Here is a 25,258-nt window from a genome sequence, read left to right as displayed (position 1 = left end):
GTGTATGGAATATGCGTTTGCCTACCATGCCAGGCAGTGTGACAAGGGATATCCCAGCGGATGTAATATTCCTACAGCAGAAATGTTTCACAACCTCGATTGCAGGGAGCTGAAGACGTGACATATTCAGACAGAGACCATAATACATAGACTGTTATATGGTCTCTGATTCAGGTAAGGAATATGTTAATAATATTGATCACGTATTAAAGTTATTTATCTTCTGTAAGCCACTTATTCTGTTTTATATATGTTAGTAAATGTGTGATTTAATTTTTGTAGGATAAGCAATCTACCTAACTTATGTTAATCCTTGCTAATGTATATGATAGAGAAATATGTTTGCTTACTTATATTCCTTTATCTAGATACTCTAAAGTGTCTCATTGTTTTAGTTCATACCGTACCGACTAAACTTACTTTTGCAGGTGTGAAGAATCAAGAACAAATTAAATGACAGGAGTTTTGCAACAGTGAACATTGTGAAGTGGAAGATAAGACATTTGAAAGGTATGGATATTTTCACTTGAACTTGTTGAAGAATACCGTGATGACAACTTTATCATGTTGGGAATTTTGGCGGTGGGGTAGCCTAGTGGTTGAAGTGCTGAAGACCAAGGTTCGATTCTTGTCATGGGTACAACGTGTGAAGTCTATGTCAGGTGTCCCTTGCTATGGTATTGCTAAAAACAGCGTAAAACCATACCCACTCATGTGGGGATTCCGGGTTGGAATTGGTCCCCATCAACCTATACTAGTTGTAAGAGAGGGTTATACTATAAAGGGAAATAGCACCTTGCCTACTATTGCCTGGTGAAAACAGCACCTTGTTATTTTTTTTACCTTGGGTCTGAATATGCCCGAATACATGAAATTAAACTTGCATGGTAACTTGTAAACACAAATAACTGAGAAATGTTCAAAAAGGTTTACATTAAAAACTAGCATCTACTCGCCGACTCTGATTAGCTCAAAGTCAAGCTGAAACTGAATCTGGCGAAAATGTCAAGAAACTGGACAACAGGTATACTATATATGTCATATTTATTTTAGTAAGTAGGAAATAAATAGTAATTTTATAGAAATTTCATTTATATATCTTTCGGCCAGGAATCAACATGTCTCTCCAGATAACAGACAACAATTAGTAGCCCTTTTTGCCAAACAAGGTGCTGTTTTCGTCTGAGAAATCAGTGACATTTTGCCAAGGTGCCGTTTTAGCCTCACCCATAAGAGATAACCTAATAGATCAGGTGATCAGGCTCGGTGACCTGGTTCATGGCATCTGACAGTAACCATCTAACACTGTGGATTGATGTTCACAATATCAATGACTGGATTGTCTAGAATTTTGGGCCTACCTTTAGAATACAGTACCTAACTAATCAAACAGGTCACAGTACCCTGTGGTGTAATTCGTAGTATTCTGTTGCCTGACACACTGGCAAAACAATGCCTCGTGATGTCAGGGGTCATTGGATGTGCATATATATGCTCTTTTCAGTGGTCTATCGTCTCCACGCGCTATGTTGTTGCATAAGTTTTAATTATTTGTTTACTAAATATTGTTTTAAACATATTTATTTCACAACTTGTGAACTGGATGAGTAAACAAGCAAAAACTTATTTGAATACCGCTCCAGAATTAGAAAACAATATGATATGACAAAAGTACAGTCAAGGAGTACAATTATATGCATGTTCTTATTATAGAAACTACGTTGTCGGCGCTGTCAGGTCGCATTTTTAGTAGTAATAGTGTACTGCAATATACGGCAAGGAATAGTATTATAAATTTAAGATGCTATGTAAAATCACAAAACCTATTGGATAGCTGAATGTAGTCTTGTACTGATTTAAGAATTTCTAAGTTTATTTTTGACGTCCTTTCAGGATTACCTAATAGAATTGAATTTAGATCATATCCCTTAACATAATAGTACATATTCTGTCTTAAATCATTGTAATTTGGGCATATGAGAAAGAAGTGAAGTGCATGTTCAGTGTGATGGCCACAGCTACATGCAGGATTATCTTATAAATATTGCCTGCGGATGCACATTTTATAACAAGTGCTTGTTTATTTTCTATATGCTTTTATTTCATTTTTTACTTATTACAGTGGTTAAAATGATTTTAAATATAAATTGAAACTTATAATGTGCAATAAGCGGGTTATAGCTGAAACGACACCTTAGCAAAACGGCACTGACTGGCGAAATACTCGCCGAAAGCGAAAACGGCGATTATTACTTGACGAAAATGATATCTTATTTTTTTTTTACCTTGGTAAAATAAATGAAATTAAACTTGGATTGATAACTTGCAAAGACCAATAATTGTGAAATGTTAAAACAAGTTTACATTAGAGATTAGCCTCTACTCCAACTTATCCTATACCCGACTCAATTTATTGTGATAACATGCTTTGAAGTAAAATATATGGAATTAAACACACATCGTCTCATACAAACACAAATACATGTAGTTGTTAAGCGTTGAAACAAGTTTACCTTCGAAATTAGTCCCCTACTCCAATTTACTCACCGACTCTGATTGGCAGACAAAGCTCACTTGTTGTGAATGTATTTTTCACTTTAAAGTTTAAAGTACTCAGTGTCAAGCTGAAACTGTATTTAAGAATCCTAACATGGTGCTGTCAGATTACAATTTTTCACAATGGCCTTTCGGTGTGTCTTTGAACATGTTGAAAGGTTTTTACAAGGGATATTTGTCAGTAATAACTGATGCTATTTCTGCCCTTACATTACAACAAATAAATCCGCCAATATGGAACTATTTTATTGATATGTGGCAACAAACATACTTCAGGCTGTACAGTTTACAAATGGGTTAATATCTATGTCATCTTGTTCCTCCTTATGTCTGGGCTGTTGCTCGCTACAATTTCGGAACTTCTTTACAGTTACAGACAGAAAATACCAGAACCGTTAACTACTACAAATCAAATACTGTATGGGTTTCACTGAAAGTGTCGCCACAACTGAAAATCTTCAAATACCTGTATTTGGCTATAACTTTGACTATTTTTTTTCTGTTCCTGCCTATTATCTATTCCTGCCTCAGGTAAGGATGCGGTGATTTATTTAAGTGCACACATATATCACAGATAAACTCCTGAAGTCTATGAAAGTTATTTACAAGTTATACACATACGGACTCAAAGGTGGAGAATGTATTAATCTCAACTTCTTTATTATGATGATCACAACATTTCAGAGTATGTACTTACTCCTTCATTAGGTGAATATTCACAATTCTGCTCCAAATGCTTAGATCAATGCTCATATTGTCAACCATATTTGCCATTTTTATATCATATTCATGTGTATAATACATTTTATTTCTAATAATGGCGTAATTGGGACACACAAATATAAAGTAACCCAATACTTTCCAAAACGGGCGACAATGCTTGTCTAAAGAGTTGACTAACGCCATCAGGTGGCGATCAGGCTCGGTGACTTGGTTGATGCATGTCATTGATCCCAATTGTGTGGGTCGATGCTCATGATGTCAATCTCTGGACTGTCTGGTCCAGACTCGATTATTTACATATAGCCGGAATATTGCTTGAGTGCGGCATAAAACAACAAACCAAATCATAAGTGCAGGATGAGTGATTTGAAATTAGCAAGTTTTATGTGACCTTCAATCATTACAACCTGATCTGAGTCTTGAAAAGATATGACTTTGATTCAGTGAAAATTTGCATCATGATAGTTTCAACTGTAGATACAGTTAATCTGTTTTTTGTACAGTTTCTGTTTATTCAATGTATATGTTGTTCAAATAAGCTTTGCCTCTTCACCAACCCTATTCCTCTTTTGGAATAAATAGTGTCTAATAATTCAAACACCATCACTACTAATCATCCTAGTAAACACAACAAAGAAATGCACATCAAAAACGTCATTATTATTATTTCTGATCTCTGATAAATTAGAAAAAAATGTTATCCAGCAAGATACATTTCCTTGGTCCCAAGAAGCATGTTACATAGTAAACTGACTCGATAAGTTGAATAGCAGTCAGCGTGGTTGTAAAGGCACAACTGACTAAGCCGTCACTACTCAATTAAGTAATTAACAGACAATTGCAAGTACTAATACCCACCCGACACTAATTGCCCTGTTAATCCCTAGTCCACAATGAGTTGACATTGAGTTCATTTTGCTAAATAGCTGTTTTTAGAGTAGCAAGGTAATAAACATCAAAGGTGGGGCAGGCTTTGATCATGTGTTCTGTAGAAGAGATGATGTCACTTGTTTTATGTTTATTTAGGATTAGCTACATCCCTTGATGCTACCAAGGCAGCCCTTGAGATTATCAGACAGTTTGGCTAGACACAAACTGATGTCTCCCTTGTAGCACACTATGTGTCAGACACAGACTTTGACCACTCTGTGCAGATGCATATCAATGCATAAAGAACATTGGGTAGATGATACAACAATGCCACACAAGTCAAAGTTGGGTTTAACTGTATTGAGAAACAGATGATGGATCCAAAACTTTATAACAGTAATTATGATTAATTAAAACTTTGCCAGGCCAATATTTTGGCAGATTTGCATGTTATTGTTAATCTTCATTTAGTTAATTTTCAAAAAAGATAGGATAAATTATAAAATATGATAATGAGTCATGAATATTTGAATTAAGATCAAAACAAACAGGGAGGGTCACCCCAAAATGTGAGAGTCTCTAGGGGAGGCTTTTGACAAAATGGACAATAAAATATAAAGTGCTTTGCATTTTCTTTCAGGGAGGGTTGTGTCAAAAAATGAATGAGAGCATACCGGTAATACATGACCGGCCCCTTTAATGTAATATACATAGTTTTTAGTTGATGGTTCAGGTTGTACTTTTCAGTTGAATTTCTTATCACTGTCTATGATGGACTACCAATTAACGGTAGATATTAAATATCCATAATAACTTAGATAAATGCTTCTACAGTCTCATCCTAATTTGTCAAAATTTGAATTTCAATATAGCTTCCATTAATGAATAAATGAATTTGGTGAGAATATCTATTGTCTGAATTCCTAATATACTTCTTTTGTATTTGGTGTGCAAGGGTAGCCTAGTGGGTGAAACAGTCTCTGAAACCCGGGTTCAATTCACCACATGGGTACAATGTGTGAAGCCGATAGCTGGAATATTGCTAACAAGCTGCATGAAACTATACCAACTCACTCGCTCATTATGTTGTTTTTTGAGATCACTTACATGACATGTGTTTTAGAACCTATGTAACTTAGTTTTGCATAGGCTTGTTTACCCTTCCTTACATTTTGATGTAATGCAAACATTCAAGCAAAATTCAGGTGAACCTTGTGGTATTGTTTTAGAAGACCGGATACATTTTTGTATTTTCTGAACACTTTTCTGTTTGCAATGGCTTATTTACATGTTCAAAGATTGGTTAAATATCAGTTGCAAGATAAATTGTCAATACCTCACTGTTCGAGAAAACAACTTTAAACATTTGTAAATATGTGTGTGTTTCATAACTTTTGACTAACAAGTTTCTAAAGATGTTATGAAATGTTTCAGGTACCTGGATTTCACAATCTGACACCAGCTACATTTAAGAAGATCTTGCTCACACAATTCAGACAAGGGACTCGCCGGATGATGAACAGTACTCCTGATAACAACCAACAGATTCACCTTAGAAAGTGATGATTCTGAATGAATAATGCCACACCAGTGTTACTGTAGGTGGTTTTATTATGACACTAATGAAGTCTGAATGAATTTATGCCAAAGCACCGTGACTATGTCCAGTTTGTGTACACCGATGCTGACTATACAAATCTGAATGACTTTTGTGGTTTACTGCAGAAACATAATTGACTTTAGATATTCTTCTTCAATAAAATTCTTCTGAGATTTGACTAATTTGTTTATTTAGAAAATGGCATTGAAGCGTCTGTTCTGTAAGGCCTTGCAAACACCACTGGTTACTTTATGCTAGTTCCTCTTCTTGCTTGATCAAATTTCAATTTGTGATATGTACCAATGAAATGCCATATAATCAATAAATAAGATTTTTTTCCAAAAACATGATTTGTTTTGCTTCATTAGCATAAAGAAATATAATACTGATCAGCCATAACATAGGTGCTGAACAAATATAAAAGGTACTAATGCCCTGAATGTTTTCCTACTATAAATACAGCTCACTTAACAACAGTTGTAGTTCCACCTTAGTAGACAAATGACATTGATATTTTTTCTGTACTTCATTTAGGTGTTTTCTATGGATGCCATTAGTCTTATGCACCAATTTGGGACAATTGTATTTGTTTTATATTCCCATGAAACTACACTGTCCAGATATAAGTACTGATACCGTTCCAAACTAATCTGTTAATCTCACCAGGGCCAAATGCCAAAGCACATAGCCAATGACTTTCCATTTTTTTCTAAGTGAGAATGCTGTTTTGCCACTTTTAGCAATATTGCAACAATATCATGGTGGGAGACACCAGCAATAAGCTTCACACATTGGACCCATGTCGCAAAACAACTTGTGAACAATGCATGCCCACTTATCTCAGTTTGAGGAGGATATTTACAACTAAAATAACACAGAATATTACAACAGGTACCTGTAATGCACAGGCTAACATTATTTACCAGAAGCAAGTCATGAAGAAAATTTGCATCCGGATACCTTCCGGAAACCTTCCAGATGCCTTCAACAACCTTCAAATTGCTTGGTATTTACAAGTTAATTTTTTTATGTGTTTCACACTTAAGTGAACAAAATGCACCCCCCAAATTTTGACTTTTTTTTGGAAGGTTCATGAAGGTTTCCGGAAGGTATCCGGGCCGGATCCAAAATGGGTAGGTATCCGAAAGGTTTACGGAAGACGGAAACCTACACTTTTTTTGCTGTGTTTGCGTTTGTTCTGCTGTTTGCTGCGGTGAAAAAGAAGCGGCAAAAACAGCTGCAAACACCAAAGGCCACCTCTCCTTAGAGGTCCCAGAACAGGTCCTTTGGTTCTCTCTCTGGACTCCATCTCCACATGAAACTGATAGGAGTACTACAAAGTCTTCCTCACGTTCGCGTGACATCTCACCTGTGGAAGCCCCACCATGAATTCACAAAACATTGTACAATTAAATTGCAGAGGTCTTAAGAGGAATTTTAATTAAATATAACCTTGAATCCAAGATTTCTAACCGTCAGCTTTTTGTCTCCAAGAAACGTACCTAAAAAACCCAGATCCATTTGATATCCGTCAGTGCAGTTCTTACCATTCGTTTTCACCTCCTGGTGATAAAGCTACAGAATGTTCTTCTATCCTGGTGAAGCAGGGTATAATCCATAACCCCCTGTTCCGCTCAACACTACTCTACAAGCTGTTGCTGTCTGTGTTACTTTGAACATAGTGTTTACACTGTGTTCACTGTATCTTCCACCTTCCTCAACTGTCCGTCAATCAGATCGTCAGACTTTGTACGATCAGCTCCCGAAGCCCTGTATCATCATGGGAGATTTAAACGATCATAATCCCCTATGCGGGAGTACTGATACAAAATATAAAGGAAAAGTTCTTGAAGAATTTATCTCAAATAATGATCTATGCTTCCTTCAATGATGGTATTAACATATATCTTCATCCTACCACTGGCACAAACTCTGCCCTTGACCTTTCACTGACCGATTCAAATATTTTAAATGAATTCGAATGGTCAGTCCACGATGACCTTTGTGGAAGTGACCATTTTCCAATAATACTTACAACTATTAATCCGTCTGACGAACCACCTTCAACAAGGTGGAACTTTACAAAGGCCAATTGGTCTTTATACCAAACACTTTGTTCTGAAAAACTAAAACCTGAAATTTTCAGGCATGTTCCTGATCCTATACAACCTTTTTCACATCTATTAAATTATATTGGAGACGAAAGTGTTCCTAAGTCCTTTGCAAACCCTCATATACGTAAACCATTGTTTGATAATGATTGTAAACAAGCTAGGAAAAATAGAAGAAAGCTGAGAAATATTTCCGCCAACATCCCACTGTCCACAATCTGAACAATGTTAAAAATCACAGGCGCCAAAGAAGGTTATACCTTTAAACAGAATAAACGTCAATACTGGAGGAACTATGTATCAAAATTTAATTCCCGCACACCCATGTCCAAGGTGTGGAACATGATTCAAAAGATTAAGGGCAAGGCCCTGTCTGATCATATCGATCAAGATCAGGCCATCCCTCAAGGCAGCACACTATCACTTTTCAGCATCAACATGAATAGTCTCACTAAAGTATTAAACAATAGCGTTGGTTCACTTTTTGTGGACGATTGCAAAATTTCTTGTCGTGGTATGAATATTAATACAACAGAAAGACAGCTACAGCTCTGTGGCACTCGTGAAGAGCAACCTCTTCGTGGTGAGTGCTGGGTAACGCCAATAGCTCTTCCCCCGTGTGGACTCGGGGTAGAATTTGTCCACAGCACCTCATTGCTGGTCGTAAAAGGCGACTAAATTGGGCAACCCGTTTGCCGTGGATTGCGCCCCTGTGTTGGTGGAGGACGGGATTCTGCTGGTTGAGGGCACTGGAGCCAGGAACAGTGTTCCTTTTGCCCAACACACCACTTCGACCCTTACTTCACCTGGCGGGTGGTAGAATTGGCCCGATTCTATCAATCGGCTGGCCACGCCATGCCCTGTGCATGGAAAAGTTTTTTTTGGATAATATCACAGCAATTTCTTTAATATGTAAATCGTTTTCTTAAAATGATTGTATTCTTCACATTGACTAGAGTCCTATCCCAGAAGGCGGTGGCTCATAGACCAATCTGGGGATATGTACCGCTGAATTCTGTGTTTCTTTAGAAAAATGCTATGGGCCGAACCAGCCTGACATTCCTTCTTTTAGTAACAACAGCTATTTATGTCTCTGTTTCTGGAGTATAACATCCATGTAATCATGGTGTTTCACAGGCTTGCTTCCACTGTGGCACCGTTCTTGTTGACACTCGATGGTGGGTTGGGAGCATGGATGCTGAATCATATTATTCCTACCATGTCTCAACCAAATCCTTCTAGATCTGGTTCAACCAAAAACTACAAACGTCGTCACGTTGATGCTTTGGCCTCTGATGAGGATGTATCAAATGATGTTGTGGATTCGTGGCCAAGATTTGTTATCATTGCTCCTGCTGATGGCGACACACTAACATTAAACCCTTTTGCGATCTCCAAGGGCATCCAAGGTGTCTGTGGAGACGTAAAGAATGTTACGCGCCTTCGAAATGGCTCAATCCTAGTTGAGTGTGCATGGAGGCTAGAATCAGTTAACCTTCTGTCATTACAGCAGTTTGTTAATGCCAAGGTTGTTGTCTAGGCACACAAGACACTGAACTCTACACGTGGAATTATCAGAAATCGCGCTCGTTGTCTGGCTGACATGAGCGAAGAGGAAATTACGGATGAATTGAGAAGTCAAGGTGTAACTGCTGTTAAGCGGTTTACAAAGAAACAACAAGATGGAACTATAACAAAAATAAAATACTTATCTGTTCACTTTCTCTCTTACAGTTCTTCCAAAGTCTATTAAAGCAGGTTACTTCAACATCGGAGTGGAGGTATATGTACCTAATCCACTCCGGTGCTACAAATGCCAAAAGTTCGGACACGGTGCCAAGTTTTGCAATAAAAATGCAGCATGCTTCCTCTGTGGTGGTGCTCATGGCTTCCTCGAAATCTTGTCCATTATTTATCCAGGAGACTAAAATCTTAAAAATTAAACATACCAACAACATCTCGTGTCTTGATGCAAAGAAATTGGTTCCAACCCCTGCTCTTGTACCAAAAGTCACAACTGTTTCAATCTCATGCCAAACAACTATCTCTTGGATAAAGCATGATCAGATAATCCTTGACGACCATTCTCAGACATGTCAGCATGAGCCACTAAGATCATCATCTTCCTCTCAGACAGACGCTCAGCCCATACAAGACAAACGAAATGAACCAGTGCAATCATATGAAACTCAAGCAGTGGGCGAAGCCCACTTGACAAAAAAGGAAAAGAAATTACGTAGGGCCAGGGCACTCCAACATTTGGAGGTGCCTTCTCCTCTTACAACCCCTGTAGAGGTTCATAATCCATATGAACCTTTGCAGATGGAGGTTACTCCCACTCTGCTTGCTCATGGGGATGGACCTCCAGTCACCAGTTGAGCCACCATAAGTGGCTCTCTTAAAATTGTCCAATGGAACTGCAGAGGACTGCGGAATAATTTCAGTGATTTGCAGTTATTAATTCAGGATTATAAGCCATCAGCATTTTGTCTACAAGAAACCTACTTAAAAAATACTGACCATATTGTCTTAGACAGTACGTTTGACATCGTTTCTTTTCTCCTCCAGGGCCTAAAGCCACTGGAGGGTCTTCAATCTTGGTGAGGCAGGGTGTGATTCACAGTTTTGTCCCTCTAAATACACCACTTCAAGCTGTTGCTGTCCGTTTAACTTTAAACATTGTTTTCACGTTATGTTCTCTATATGTACCTCCATCTTCCACTCTTCATATCACTGATCTTCAAGCACTTTATGACCAGCTCCCGAAGCCATGTGTCATTATGGGAGATCTAAATGGACATAATCCACTTTGGGGTAGTGATGTTACTAACAGTAAAGGGAAGATATTGGAAGACTTTATTTCGAACAATGATTTATGCATATTTAACGATGACTCAAAAACCTATTTACATCCTGGTACAGGCACCTAATCGTCTCTTGATTTATCACTCACAAACTCTGAACTTCTAAACGAATTGGAATGGTCAGTCCATGACGACCTCTGTGGAAGTTACCATACTCCAACTATTCTTCAAACAATAACTCTGTCTGATGTTCCTCCATCATCAAGATGGAACTTCACTAAAGCTGACTAGCCTTTGTTCGAGTTACTCTGTACAAGCAAATTCAATCCTGGTCTTTTTGTTGATGTTCCTGATTCAATAAAAGTATTTTCTGATGAACTAAATAACATAGCTGATGAATGTATTCGTAAGTCCTCTGTAAATCCACACATCTGTAAACCATGGTTTAATGATACTTGCAAACAAGCTAGGAAGGCACGGAAGAAAGCTGAAAAAATATTTCCGTAACCATCCTATGGTACATAATTTAAATAAATTCAAAATTTTAAATGCTAAGGCACGATGTACATTTAAGCAAAATAAACGTGTGTCTTGGCCATGGCGAGCTTACGTTTCAAAACTTACACAAGAAAAAATACCCATTTATACAATATATACAATTTTGTATATTTGGTATTTCCAAAATATACAATTTTGTATAGTTGGCATTTCCAAAACTATACAATTTTGTATATATGGATAGATTTTACCACTGCTTCATTGAATTTTTTGAACTCGTAAGAGGTTTTCTTGGGGTTTGAAACTAATGTTACCGAACAGTATTTTTGCACGTGACAATAACACGTTAATTAATACTATTTCATTATGGCAACTATATTTGGAGTGTTATGAAATAATTTTTATTTCTTGATGTTGACAGCATTTTACATAAGAAATAGAACATTTGTGCAGATTTTAGTAACAGATAGTGTAAATAATACCGCTGTCTTAATTAGATTGCGGTTTGAAAAAGCACTGTTTGTATAACGAAAGGCTGCTGCTGTTTTAATTTAGGTCGGAGTTAGAAAAGCACTGTTTTTTTAACGAAAGGCTGCCGCTGTATAAACTTAATTGGGGTTAGAAAAGCACTGTTTGTATAACGAAAGGCTGCCGCTGTCTTAACTAAATCGGGGTTAGAAAAAACACTGTTTGTATAGCGAATGACAGACGCTGTCTTAAATAAATCGAGGTTAGAAAAGCACTGGTTGTACAACGAGAGGCTGTCGCTGTCTAAACTAGAATAACCACTAAACGGAATAGCAAGAGAGTAGCCTTTTAGCGACTGTCACGATCATTGCAAAATAATAGATAACAAATCCATGAATTTAAAATTGTACAAGGAAACATATATAGGAAACAAATCGTTGGAATAAATTCCTATTATATTACGTTCACGACATTAGTTCTGGAGTTTTCAAAGTAAAATTTAATATATATGATTCTGTGATATCATGTAATGGTGATTCTAAATATGAAATATTGGTTGATATTGTTTGTCAAACAGTTGTACACACCGTCCATTGTGATACTTCTACTTAAGGATGTTTGTTTAGTCAATTGGCATGCGTTCATTGTAAACAAGGATCGTTAGTGTGAAAGGATTACTAAGTTTGTCATCCAGTATAATGCACTTCCACGATTAGCATAATTAGAAGTTTGTAATTAGGTACATCCGGACTCCAGTTAATCAAGGCAGCTACATCAGTTGAGAGTGTGAGCAGCTGGAGAAGAGGCGAGCAACTCAATGTGATTAATGAATTAGTGGAATTTTAATAAATAAACGAACGCCTGTCGCAAAAATGCTTTCCAACATTGTACACGCACAATCGCAGATTTCTATGGTACATTTGAGGGTGAACGTGAACGAAGCCGTGCAGGATGCCTAACAGCGATTTGTCTTCAGAACACACAGTGAGCTCAGGTGAGTTTATTAATGATGATATTTTTATTCATTCATAGAGATGGCGATCATGAGCGCTGACACTATATGTGTTCACAATAGAACATTTGGAAGACTAGACACATATTGATTCACTATATGACTACATCAAATCCAGTATTTGTTTAATGCAACAGGTTTCAAGCATTCAAAATTGTGCATTATTATAAAATACAATGTGTGTCGCTTCGTCTCCCATGTAAAATACATTAATTATTTGTTTTAAATATAATTTAATATTACTATGAGTTTTACATTATAACTAAAATTATGGGGTCTTGCATGTCGAGCCAACAAACTATTGTACATATTATTCACATTGTTCTGTGTACTGTGTTTGCGGTGGGGTCCAGACAATTCCCCAAAGGGACAATTCCAAATACTACTGCGTAAAATATTAATGCTGATTTGGAGAAAATTACCAAATGGATGAAAGTAAGTAAAATTGAATCCAGAGAAAACAGAAGCTTTCTATTTCACGTTAAATTAAAGTCTTACCAAGTGCAAAACCTAATCTTAAAATGAAAGGAATTAATATTTATGACTTTGGGAATAATATTTCAATCAGATTCTGATATTGATGACTTAAAAAGGAAATCCCTATGATTAATTGCCTTAGAAGTCTTAGATACCTTTCTGGTGTCCACCGCCGTAAACCATACTCACTCACTCAGTTAAATAACTCCTTTCACATAAATCGTTAGAATTTATGAACAAGCATATAATGCCCATATTTGGGATAATTGTACCAAGAACAAGAATTAATCCTAGAATATTTCCACTAAGATTCATTCCGGTCGCTGAAATATTGCCGATGAGACGTTAAATTTTAACTCACTCACTCAATACGGACTATACGGACTATTTGTGGGGCGATAAGGGGTACAGGCCACGAGAAAATATATAGAGAAACTAACACAGCCATTACACCTTTTTACAAGATGGAAAACATCTTTGCTGTTAGTAATTACATTTATAGAAATCAAACGAATACACAGGCTATATGTTGTAGAACAGAATGCTTTGCCAAGTTATTCCTACCTGATAACATTAATAATTTGAATAGTCATCTGATATAGAGGATTATTAAACTTGGACAGTGTGACTTATATACAGTTAAGCCATGATACCAGATTTTGTCACATAAACCTTTATCGCCTCGGACTCGGTTGTAGTGATTTAAACTTCCATCGGCTTAAAAGACAATATATTAAGAAACGATTCGCCTTTCTATTCTAAAGGCTAAGTGAGTTTATATTCAGTGGTTTATGGGAAACAATTTGTCAATTTGGCTATTTTGAAATCGGTCCATGTACATCCTACGTTCGGGTGAATTTGCACTAATGTTATAACTTAAGAATTAATTCATATTTTAAGACACGTATTAAGTATTAAACAGTTAAATAGCTTTTCTTAGTAATTGAACACCTTTCCATCGACCACACCAAACTGTTGACCAATCGTTTTTCATGTATTCTACGTCAAATAAGATCAGAACACGTGTATAATTACAACATCCCCAGGATACCAATAACAACGAAATGTACAAATTAACAAACATGACCAACATTATTATTTCATGATAATGTAGGTGTCATGCATGTAATTATAGCTATATAAACATATGTTTAATTATTCAGTTTGTGTGAAGTCGGTCATAAATACAAGAAACAGTTGATTCTGAAATTCTTTAATCATGTACTTTTAAGTATATTTTCCCACTATTATGTTATCCCCAAAAGGGCAATTATATTCATGTTATATTTTCAGTCAATATTTTAATCCGAATTACGTAACATTTATGCTACTTTGATTTTATAAGACCACTGTTGTTGTTACAGATTCAGGGACCGACTAGGTTCATTACATGTCATAAAAGTGCCGGGACATAATGTGGTGGCAATACATTCTCTAATTAACACCTGTCACAAAGGGACGGGCCATTTGGGTTTGTCCTCAGGGAATGTGTTATGCAATTTCTGTATTCACGAAATAAGTCGGGTGATTAAGGATTGATGCATGTGTACTTCATATAAATAAATGAATTACATTATTTTCTTAATCGTGTGCGAAATACGCATAATGTCGGAAAGCGCAAGTTAAATCCCCAAATACTGACTTCGTTAAGCAAAATGAATATTTATCAAGTTTCCTTTTGCTAGAACATATGCATGCTGTTATGGTTTTTCAAAAAAAATCTTCGTTCTCTCTGTTGTTAACAATATTAAAACAACAAGTACTAGAAAATATAATACGGAAATATATTACATATTATTTACGCATCCGGCTGCTCACAAAACAATGCTATTAAACAATATTTGTGTCCCAGGGACTGAATACCAATTAGACCAAGCCAGCTCTACAGATACTGACTCTCTCAAAGACAGCAAGCTACATTATACAGTTAATTGAAAATCACAAACATATCTAATGCTACTTCAACACTTTATCATATACTTAGCAGTTGAATATTCTGTAAAATTGAAATTAATCCTCTATTAGTTTACAGTGACGATTCTTGCAGGCTATATAATGCAGGCACGGCCCGTTATGTATCATTCAATCTTTATCTTTCTCACTTTCTTATAAATGCATAATGATCGATAATCTCTTCTGTTGCAGTGTGAAATGTTAATTTATTGTGAGTAAGGCTAATCCCTTTCTCCAGACATAAATTGATCACTCACCAACAACTGACAAGGGATTACTCCTCGTTAAGGCAATACTAAGTGATACAATATACTGCAGATTAATTAACTAATGAAGGGGTAAATGAGATTGTTTACCCAGAGTGTGATGTAATCCGTTTGATGTCGAATTACAAAGAGTGAATCTTCAAAAAGGGTAAGCATACCCAACACTACCAGTAGCACCTGGCATTCACAAATAGTGTTGTTCTAATACATCAAGCTATAATACTGACACCTTGCTTAAGGGTTATCGGAATAAATTTGAATTTGATTTTCAGATATTCTCCTCCATTGCTCATGAGCATATACATGGATATACATACATATGCATTATAAATTTGTAAATAAAGTTGTTGTTTTTCTTCAGAAGAGTCGTAACCGAGTCCTCGGGATACGCCATCGCAACCTTCCCGTCCAGAAGAAACAGAGGTACGAGGACGCATTAAAGATAGCTCAGTTGATGCCCTCCGAGGAAAGTAACTATGACGAAGACGGCATAAAGATTTTTTACAGTACGACCAAAGAACTGCGAGTCGACGGAACTGCAGATGGCGAAGAGGCTCGCAGATGAGACATACATTAAGAAGCTGGACAGTACAGCAGCTTTCCCTAAGGCAAGACGTGTCCGTTGACCACCATCCAAAAACCCATTCCCTGACATGAAGAAGGATATGTCATGGGTCAATACCGAGTATGGAATCCCGTGGTGTAGTGTGGTGTGGTGTGGTGTGGTGTGGTGTGGTGTGGTGTGTGTAACGTAATATATGTGGGTGGGTTAGTGACTGAATTTGCGGATGTGTGTGTTCGTTGTACTTCTATGGGGGATGGGGGGGGGGGGGGGGGGGGGGGGGGATGCGTATTTTGTCTCAAAAGCCAAAATGGTTGGTTGTTTAAATAGTGACACTTTAATAAACTATTCTTCTTCTTCTTCTTTTTGTTCATTGTCAAGATGCTGTGTATTACTTCCCAGACTGATGACATGTGTTATCATTTTTTATCTTCAAATATCACGATGTGCCCACTGATACCGTCATTATGTTGATTGCCTGATTGTTTAGAACTATCAGTCGCGATATGTTATATGATTGCTTTGTATAACATCGGCATGCTGTTCACTTTCATTGGGACTGGATGCTTTGCACAATAGCGATAGTATCTCACTGTTAATTATTTTTTTTATCATTTGCATTTACATAAGTAAAGAACATCAATTTAATCTGAATACGTCAATGTGTCAATTTATTGTTCAAAAAAGTACAGGTATAAGTATTCATATTCGACTTCTTATCATTTGTATTTGTAAGTTTTTTTTTAATTTTCTTTCGCCTGTTGTACATTACATTTATGGTCGTAGTTTGTTGACTTTGCTAACAATATTAGACTGAGCCCCAAGAACTGTTTTGAACATTTGATTGCATTTTAAGCAATTTTGTGCCGTCTGGACAATATTCATACCAACAAATGTAACAGTGGCAAAAGTAAAAAAAACAAAGATGGCGGATGTAAAATTTCGGAGTTAAATCAGTACTTTTAAAAAATCGGGAATAGTTTCTGCGCACCCGGCCACCTGGGTTCCAGCCACTAATGCCTAAGTCCACTTTTGCCTACAAATAAATAAAACAGTGTGGAATAAATCCTACACAATGAAAACAACATACCCATGCTATGAATGAACTCTTTGAAATTTCTTTGAAATCATCAAATATCTGCTGGTGTATATACTATAAGAACTAATGCAATGATGCAGAAATGATGCACTGATAGTAGGTGTCGCTGAAAATCACTGGTGCATGACTTTGTTTATTGTAGGCCGTAGGCATTAGTGGATGTAGGCATTAGTGGACGAGGACGCCACCTGGGAGCAATACTGCCACAAACGTGCAATGTCCCTTTCCCCATGTTGAAGCAGATTGAGAAAAGCATACCTTTGTACTTATTATCTTTTGTAAAACATAAAACATTAATACAACATATATCCCCGTGTTATGGGTTTTCGGACGCTGAATAAACATTCATAGTCTTTTCACATGAACAACTGTAAAACATCTCATTCACTTATAAAAGACAACTTTATCATAAAAAAAGTCATTATTGGATTATTACCAATTTCTGTGTGACGCCTCCCCACCCCCACTCCCACCCCCTCCCGTTAGAGTGCAAGTATTCAGGATAGAAAACGTATGATGTCCGGAAATGATCCCATGATCCGCAACGGTTGTCCGGCAACACGATATTTTCGGAGTATTTTTAAAAAAATATCTTTCATTATATTTTGAAGAGGATTTTTCCAAGGACTGCCGTTTTTAAAAAAAACGCGATTTTCCGCGTTCCGCCTAGATTTGACATTGTTTTCCCTACAATTAAACCGACACCTCAGAACAAACCAAATTCAACACTTTAAATTAATAATAAAATAGTTTTCATCCTATGTGCAATCCACACTGTTGGCTTATCTGCCATGTGCACGAGAGCATGTTACAAATCACATCGCGGCCTCCCCGTACAAACGAATCCAAGCTCAGCACAAATTGATTTCAACACTTTCAAAACAGAAGTCACCGCCAATGCAATCACCCCCGACAGCTAATCCTCTCTGTGCATTTGACCATAAAGTCTACTCACATACCAAGCACCGCGCCAGGAAAAGTACCAGACGCCTCAATCGCTTACCCGTCAATATCACTGCAAGGAGAGTATGTACTCCCGCTAACAGTGTGGAGTACTAATTAAACATTTCAGTAATGTTACACGCCACTATATCAGTTTTTTTTGTAACTTGCTGATACCATTTTGCACATACAAAACAATTATCCTCCTTTACAAACATATACAAAGAAACACAGTGCTCAACTTTAAACACTTCAATTTGCATATATATATAATAATTATACACAAATACATAACAATTATCTCCCTTTACCAATATATACAAAGAAAACAATTTTGGATATAACATATATACAAATTTGTATATTTTTGTATATGTCATATATACAAACTTGTATATTTTTGTATATATCATCATTCCAATCTTGTACATCCTTTGGAAATATCATCTTTCCAAAGGATATACAAGCTTGTATATATGGATTTTTTTTGCAGTGTTAATTCAAGAATGCCCATGTCCAAGGTATGGAACATGATTAAGAAAATCAAAGGTGAGGGATCAACGTCTGGTATCCATCATCTTAAAAATGGGAATGAATGGTTAACTAATACCTCTGATATTGCTAATAAACTGGGTGAAACTTTGGCTGAACATTCTTCCTCTTCCAACTATGTCGCTCAATTCCAAAAATACAAGAAACAGCAGGAAAAGAAAACTATTAATTTTAAATCAGATAATGGGGAAGATTACAACGAAATATTTTCTATTCATGAACTACATACTGCTCTTGAACAAGCTGACGACACTGCTACAGGGTCTGATAATATACAGTATCAACTCCTGAAGCACTTACCAGCATCATGTTTAGAAACACTGTTGAATATTTTTGATGAAATTTGGACGTCTGGAAGTTTTCCACCTTCTTGGCGTGATGCCATAGTTATTCCAATACCTAAACCCGGGCGAGATCATACCGACCGTTCAAGTTACCGACCAATTTCATTGACAAGCTGCGTTTGAAAGACCATGGAACGCATGATAAATAATTGTCTAGTACTTAGAAAGAAATAATCTCATAACAAATATTCAATGTGGTTTCCGTAAAAACAGAAGTACCATCGATCATTTAGTACGTTTAGAATCATTTGTGAAAAACGCCATAATAAACAAACAACATGCAGTGTCTATCTTTTTCGATCTCGAAAAAGCATATGACACTACATGGAAACACGGGATTTTAAAAGATTTACATGATTTTGGATTGCGAGGCTGTTTGCCTCAATTTATATCCAACTTTTTAACAGACAGACAATTTCAAGTTCGTGTGGGATCTACCCTGTCTGATCATTATAATCAGGATCAGGGTGTCCTACGGGGCAGTATTTTGTCTGTCACATTGTTCAGTATTAAAATCAATAGCCTCTCTAGGGTTTTAAACGATTCAATTGATGGATCGCTTTCTGTGGATGATTTTAACCTCTCTTGTCGTGGTGAAAATATGAATACTATAGAAAGACAATTGCAGTTATGTCTGAATAAAATTCAAAAATGGTGGCTAGAAAATGGCTTTAAGCTTTAAATTTCCTAAATCAAAGACCAATTGTATTCACTTTTGTCGAAATATAAGCCACATCAAGATCCAGAACTTTATTTGGATGGCACACCTATCAAAACTGTAAAAGAAGCCAAGTTCTTAGGACTTATTTTTGATAGCCACTTGACTTTTAAACCCCATATAAAATACCTTAAAGCCAAATGCCTGAAGGCGCTTGAGTTATTAAAAGTCGTTTCAAATTCTAAGTCGGGAGGTGATCAGAAGACCCTCCTCCAATTATATAGAGCCCTCATCCGTTCAAAACTTGATTACGGCTCCATCGTGTATGGAGGAGCATGCAAAAGCATTCTAAAAATACTGGATACTATTCACCATCAAGGATTAAGGCTCTGCCTTGGATCCTTCAGAACATCTCCCATTAACAGTTTATATGTAGAAGCTGACAAGCCATCACTTACACTCCGACGTATGAAATTATCTTTACAGTATATTACCAAATTATCTTCAAATCAATCTAATCCTGCATACGATTGCGTTTTTCATCCCCTTTATGAAGAACTTTACCAAAATAAGTCCTCTCTTATTCTCTTATCCTCTCTTGGAATAAGGGTAAAAACTGCCATTTTTTCTGTAAATACACATCTTGAAAATATATCTCAGCACCGCCTTCTGTCTTTACCTCCTTGGCAACTGGTGAAGCCAGAGGTAGACTTTGACAACACTCAAGAAATCACAAACCAATCCACTACTTTATCAACAAGAATATAACCAACTGCGAAAAAAATATGACACATACAAATCTATATTTACTGATGGATCAAAGGATGGTGATGCAGTTGCTAGCGCTACTATCATTGGATCCAGAACTATCTCGTCCAGGTTACCACATGACCGTTCAATTTTCACCGCAGAATCACATGCCATCTTAACAGCTCTTAAATATATTCACAATCAATCTAAGCATAAGCAGTTAAAAATATTTTCAGACTCTCTTTCGTGTCTTCAGGCTATCAAAAATATGTCATGTACACATCCACTTTTAATCGAAATGATTGAATTATATAATGATCTTGCTACTGGCCAATACGACATCGTTTTCTGTTGGTTACCCAGTCATCTTGGTATAACTGGTAACACAATGGCTGAATCCGCTGCAAAAGCAGCGCTCAACAAATCTGTGACACCACTTCAAATCCCATACAGTGATATTAAACCTGTTATTAGATGTTACATTAAAGATCTCATGCAAAAGAAGTGGGACACCCAAGTAGGTATCAATAAATTACATGAAATAAAACCAACTATCGGTTTCACTTACTTTGGTTGTCAGTCCAGATTTGAAGAGGTCATAATGCGACGATGTCGTATTGGCCACAGCAGATATACACATGAGTATTTACTAAAAGGTGAGGATCCTCCATTTTGTATCCCTTGTGATGAGAGAATCACGGTCAAGCATGTCCTGCTTGACTATGTTGATTTTTCCATCACAAGGGATAAATATCTCAAATCATCAAGTATCAAGGATATTTTTAATGGAAGAAGTTCTCGTTTAATAATTGTTTTTTTTAAAAGTGGTAGATTAAAATTGCAAACTGAGATTGATAGTGGCTATATTCTTGAAGGGGGTTAAAGAACTGTAAAATTATTGCCCCCCTGAAAGAATATGTAAGTTCCACATCATTCAAAGTACATTTGGGTCTACCCCTTTTTTAATCGTAGCATATTTGTTAGTTTTAATTGATACCTGCAATTGACTATAATCACCAGCGGCTGAAGGCATGGTGTAAATCCTGCTGGTGGCCATACTGTGGTTGCTGGCGATCCCTAGCTCGTTTTTATCGTTTTGTTATGTATAGTAATATTGTTTTATCGTTCAATACTAGTTTTAAATATGTCTGTGATACTCTAGTTATTTTACTATCCTTTGCTGACAGGTATTTTTGAAAGACTACACGTATTTTGTATGTATGTTTAAATTGTTGTAGTCATTATATGGCTGAAATACTGCTGATGTGACTGTAAATCTTAACTCACTCACTCACTCACTCACTAACTACAGCTCTGTCTTAACAAAATTCAAATTTTCAAAATCCAAAACAAACTGTATTCACTTTTGTCGTAAGTGTACCGAACCGCAAAAGAAAAGTAATATTACATATAAAGTTGTCATTTAAATATCTGGGTAATTTTTGTCAAAGTTGCTAAAATTTAACATTACCTTTTCCGGAAAAAATGAAATTTGTTGATATAAAAACAAAGCAGATGACAATAAAACCGATCGCCCAAACGCATCACGGCAACGGCCATGGTAACCCAATGCACTTGATGCACCGGATAACATTCATTCGTTATTGAATTGCTACCACATGCGCAAGTAGCCAATGCATTTCAAGTCCACGTAAGGACCATAGACAGATTCCAGCAACGGTACCAGACCACCAACAGTACAGATGACCGACCACGTTGTGGAAGACCAAGGGTCACCACCGGACGTCAAGATGAGATTGTGCGACAGTATCTTCCAGATCGCTTTGTTAATGCTGCGGAAACTGCTCGACAGACCATGGGGACACACCAGCGACACATTAGCGCGTCGACGATTGACGAGCAGACACCTCCACTGTCACAGGCCACACGGAGGACCCATTTTGACACCACCTCATCGCCGGGGCCGTCTTCAGTGGGCAACACAGCACCAGCATTGGCGCCACCAGTAGTGGAGAAGAGTCCTCTTCTCAGACGAGAGCCGTTACTGTATCTCAACAGCAGATGGCAGGGAGAGAGAGAGTCTGGTGACGCCGTGGGGAACGTTATTCGGATGCTTGTGTTGTTGAGAGAGACTCGTGGGGTGGTCCGAGCATCATGGTGTGGGGTTGAGTTGGTCTTGCACAGAGGGTCGGCCCTGTGGTCTTCCAGAACATCGGTCCAGGGAGATGCAATGGTGTTACAGCAGCTCGGTACATTGATCAAGTCTTGAGACCACACGACATACCTCATTTAGCACGTCGCCGCAACCACAAGTTTCAGCATGATAACGCCCGTGCCCAACACTGCGAGAGCAACCAGAGACTTCCTCCAGCAGAATGGCATCAGAACCATGCAGTGGCCTGCCCTCAATCCCGATTTAAATCCCATTGAGCACCTGTGGGACGAGATTCAAAGACGGCTGAATGACGTCCGACCAAAGCCGACAACTGCAACGTTCCTCAGAGTGTGGGCTCATGTGCCTATGGCCTTCATCAACCGCCTCATCCATTCCATGTATCGACGTTGCACGACAGTTATCAATGCACATGGCGGACACATGAGATACTGACTTGTGATGCCAGTTTCTCAGAGACTAGTGTTGTGTTTCACTTTAAGAACATTTGACACTTTAATTTCAACCTTGACGATCAGTTTTGCCAAGTTTCATCTCTTTAATATGTCTGAAAGTATCTTTACAGTGTTTGGACAAATAAGGTTTCTCATATATCCATCCATGGTGACGTTTCTTTTGTGGTTCAGTATATAAACCTCACAAGGACCCAGATTTATTTTTAGATGGTACTCCTATCAAGGTAGAAGAGGAGGAGAAATTCCTGGGCCTCATAGTTGACCGTCATCTGACATTCTTACCACACATCAAATATCTCAAGGCAAAGTGCCTGAAGGCTCTCAAATTGTTAAAAATCGTTTCAAATTCCGAGTGGGGAGGGGGTCAGACCACCCTCCTTCACTTGTACAGACCGTTAATACGCTCCAAACAAGACTAAGGTTCCATTGTCTATGGTGGAACATGCAAATGCAACTTAGAAAAATTGGACACAATACACCATCAGGGCCTAAGACTCTGTCTTAGAGCTTTTAGGACCTCTCCCGTGGACAGTTTGTATGTGGAGGTCGATGAACCTTCACTCTAACTGCGCCGCATTAAACTTTCACTGCAATACATCACTAAATTGCACTCAAATATATCAAATATGAAAACCTGTTTCAAAATCGATCAAACCTGGTTGCACCACTTGAAATCAGAATTCAACCACACATCACAGCAGCTAAAATTGATCTAAATATATCACCTTACCATCTTCTGTCTTCTCCTCCCTGGCAGATGGTGAAGCCAGATGTAGACCTCAGTCTAACCCAACTTAAAAAATCCGAAACAAATCCTTTGGTTTATCAACAAGCGTACAACCAATTGCAAACTCAATATAATTCTCACAGGTCCATTTTTACAGACGGGTCAAAGGATGGTGGCAAAGTTGCTACTGCCACCGTCATTGGATCCAGAACTGTCTCCTCAAGAATCCCAGATTCTAGTTCAATCTTTACTGCTGAGGCCAAAGCTATACTGATAGCCTGGTCTTTCTACTTCCCTTTGTGACTAAACTTGATTTAGTCACTATATGGCTGACATATTGCCAATGTGACTTTCAATCTTAACTCACTCACTCACTTACAGCTTTGACCTATATTAAACATCAAAACCAATCTAAAAATGTCATCATTTTCTCTGATTCCTTGTCTTGCCTTCAGGCACTTCAAAGTGTCTCATCATGTCACCCTATTATTCAAGACATTTTTCAATGATCCTTCTACTGGCCAATGGGACATCGTCTTTTGCTGGTTGCCAAATCATGTAGGCATAATAGGTAACTCAAAAGCCGATGCTGCAGCTAAGGCAGCTGTTGGCAAACCACTATCTCTACTACCTACTACGCTATCGGTCATACCTACTTGGGTTGTCAGTCAAGACATGACGAGGTCGTTTTACTGTATACATTATATTGTTATGCTCACATATGTTTCATGAATTGTTTTTAAATATAGTATGCTAAGGTATGTTTCGGAAATTGTTTTTAAATGTAACTTTGCATAAAAAACTAAATTGTAAATATATTAACTTGGTCTCGTCGCTATATGGCTGGAATAATGCCCATGCGACGTTAAATCTTAACTCACTCACTCACTCACTCACCCAAAAAGGGTTCTTTGAAGTAGAAGAAAATATAAATACTACACAATGTAACTAGACTTGGTGTCTCTTAGTTAAAAAATATGTCAAAACGCGTTCTGGTAATACATCTTTTCTCCAGGTAGAATCTAATGATAAAATGAATGATAATACTCAAGATATTGTCAATGTCCTAAACGGATTCTTTTGGATCAATCAAAAGTAAGAAATCCGGATTTAGATCTTCGTGCAAAATCAATAATCCAGTGTTGTCAAACAGTCTTAGCGTTAATGAAGTTCGGGATATACCTTAATCCGTTAATACCTCTTTCGCAACAGGACCAGATGGTATAGGGAACTAATTACTTGATATGACAACACACCGTATGGCTCCGATAAGAGCAAAAGTATTCCTTATTCCTTATTAGTCGTCCCAAGATAAAATCATGGTATTAAGCATCAATACAAACGGTGATGTATGTGATTGTTAAAAGAATTGCACTGCAGCCCGTACAGATGTTTGAGAAATGTTTATTCAAATATTCTGGATTGAAATACAACACAGCAAGAACAAAATGATGCAGACGCTGTAGCCGCTGAATGATCGGACCATAAGAAAATGTCAACGGGACCTGAACAACATCTGTTACGATGACGTCAGAAGATCAAAATGGAGTAGGAGGTCAAACGACAAAGTTACAAAGTCAATAACGGGTATGACCACCCTGTGCGTGAATCACAGCAGTGCATCGGCGACGCATGGAGTCCACCAAATGGGCATGGAAGGCCTGGGGAATGGCCTGCCATATCCTCCTGAAATCCTG

General features: G+C 37.5%; 1 protein-coding gene and 1 long non-coding RNA gene across 4 annotated transcripts in view; one reads left to right on the top strand and one right to left on the bottom strand.

The window, feature by feature from the left end:
* The window catches only part of LOC124147160 (mucin-2-like), a 125,289-nt gene that overhangs the window by 32,985 nt on the left and 67,046 nt on the right, over nt 1-25,258 (bottom strand). The window lies entirely within an intron of this gene.
* LOC125380044 lies at nt 33-6,075 on the top strand. The gene is made up of 3 exons (XR_007221021.1): nt 33-174; nt 429-510; nt 5,584-6,075. It is a non-coding gene; the product is annotated as an uncharacterized LOC125380044 (long non-coding RNA).

This window comes from Haliotis rufescens, unplaced genomic scaffold (genome assembly GCF_023055435.1).
Source record: "Haliotis rufescens isolate VD_foot unplaced genomic scaffold, xgHalRufe1.0.p SCAF_15, whole genome shotgun sequence".
Classification (NCBI taxonomy): Eukaryota; Metazoa; Mollusca; class Gastropoda; order Lepetellida; family Haliotidae; genus Haliotis; species Haliotis rufescens.
The sequence above is the reverse complement of the archived record's forward strand: the minus strand, read 5'-3'. Positions and strand labels throughout refer to the sequence as shown.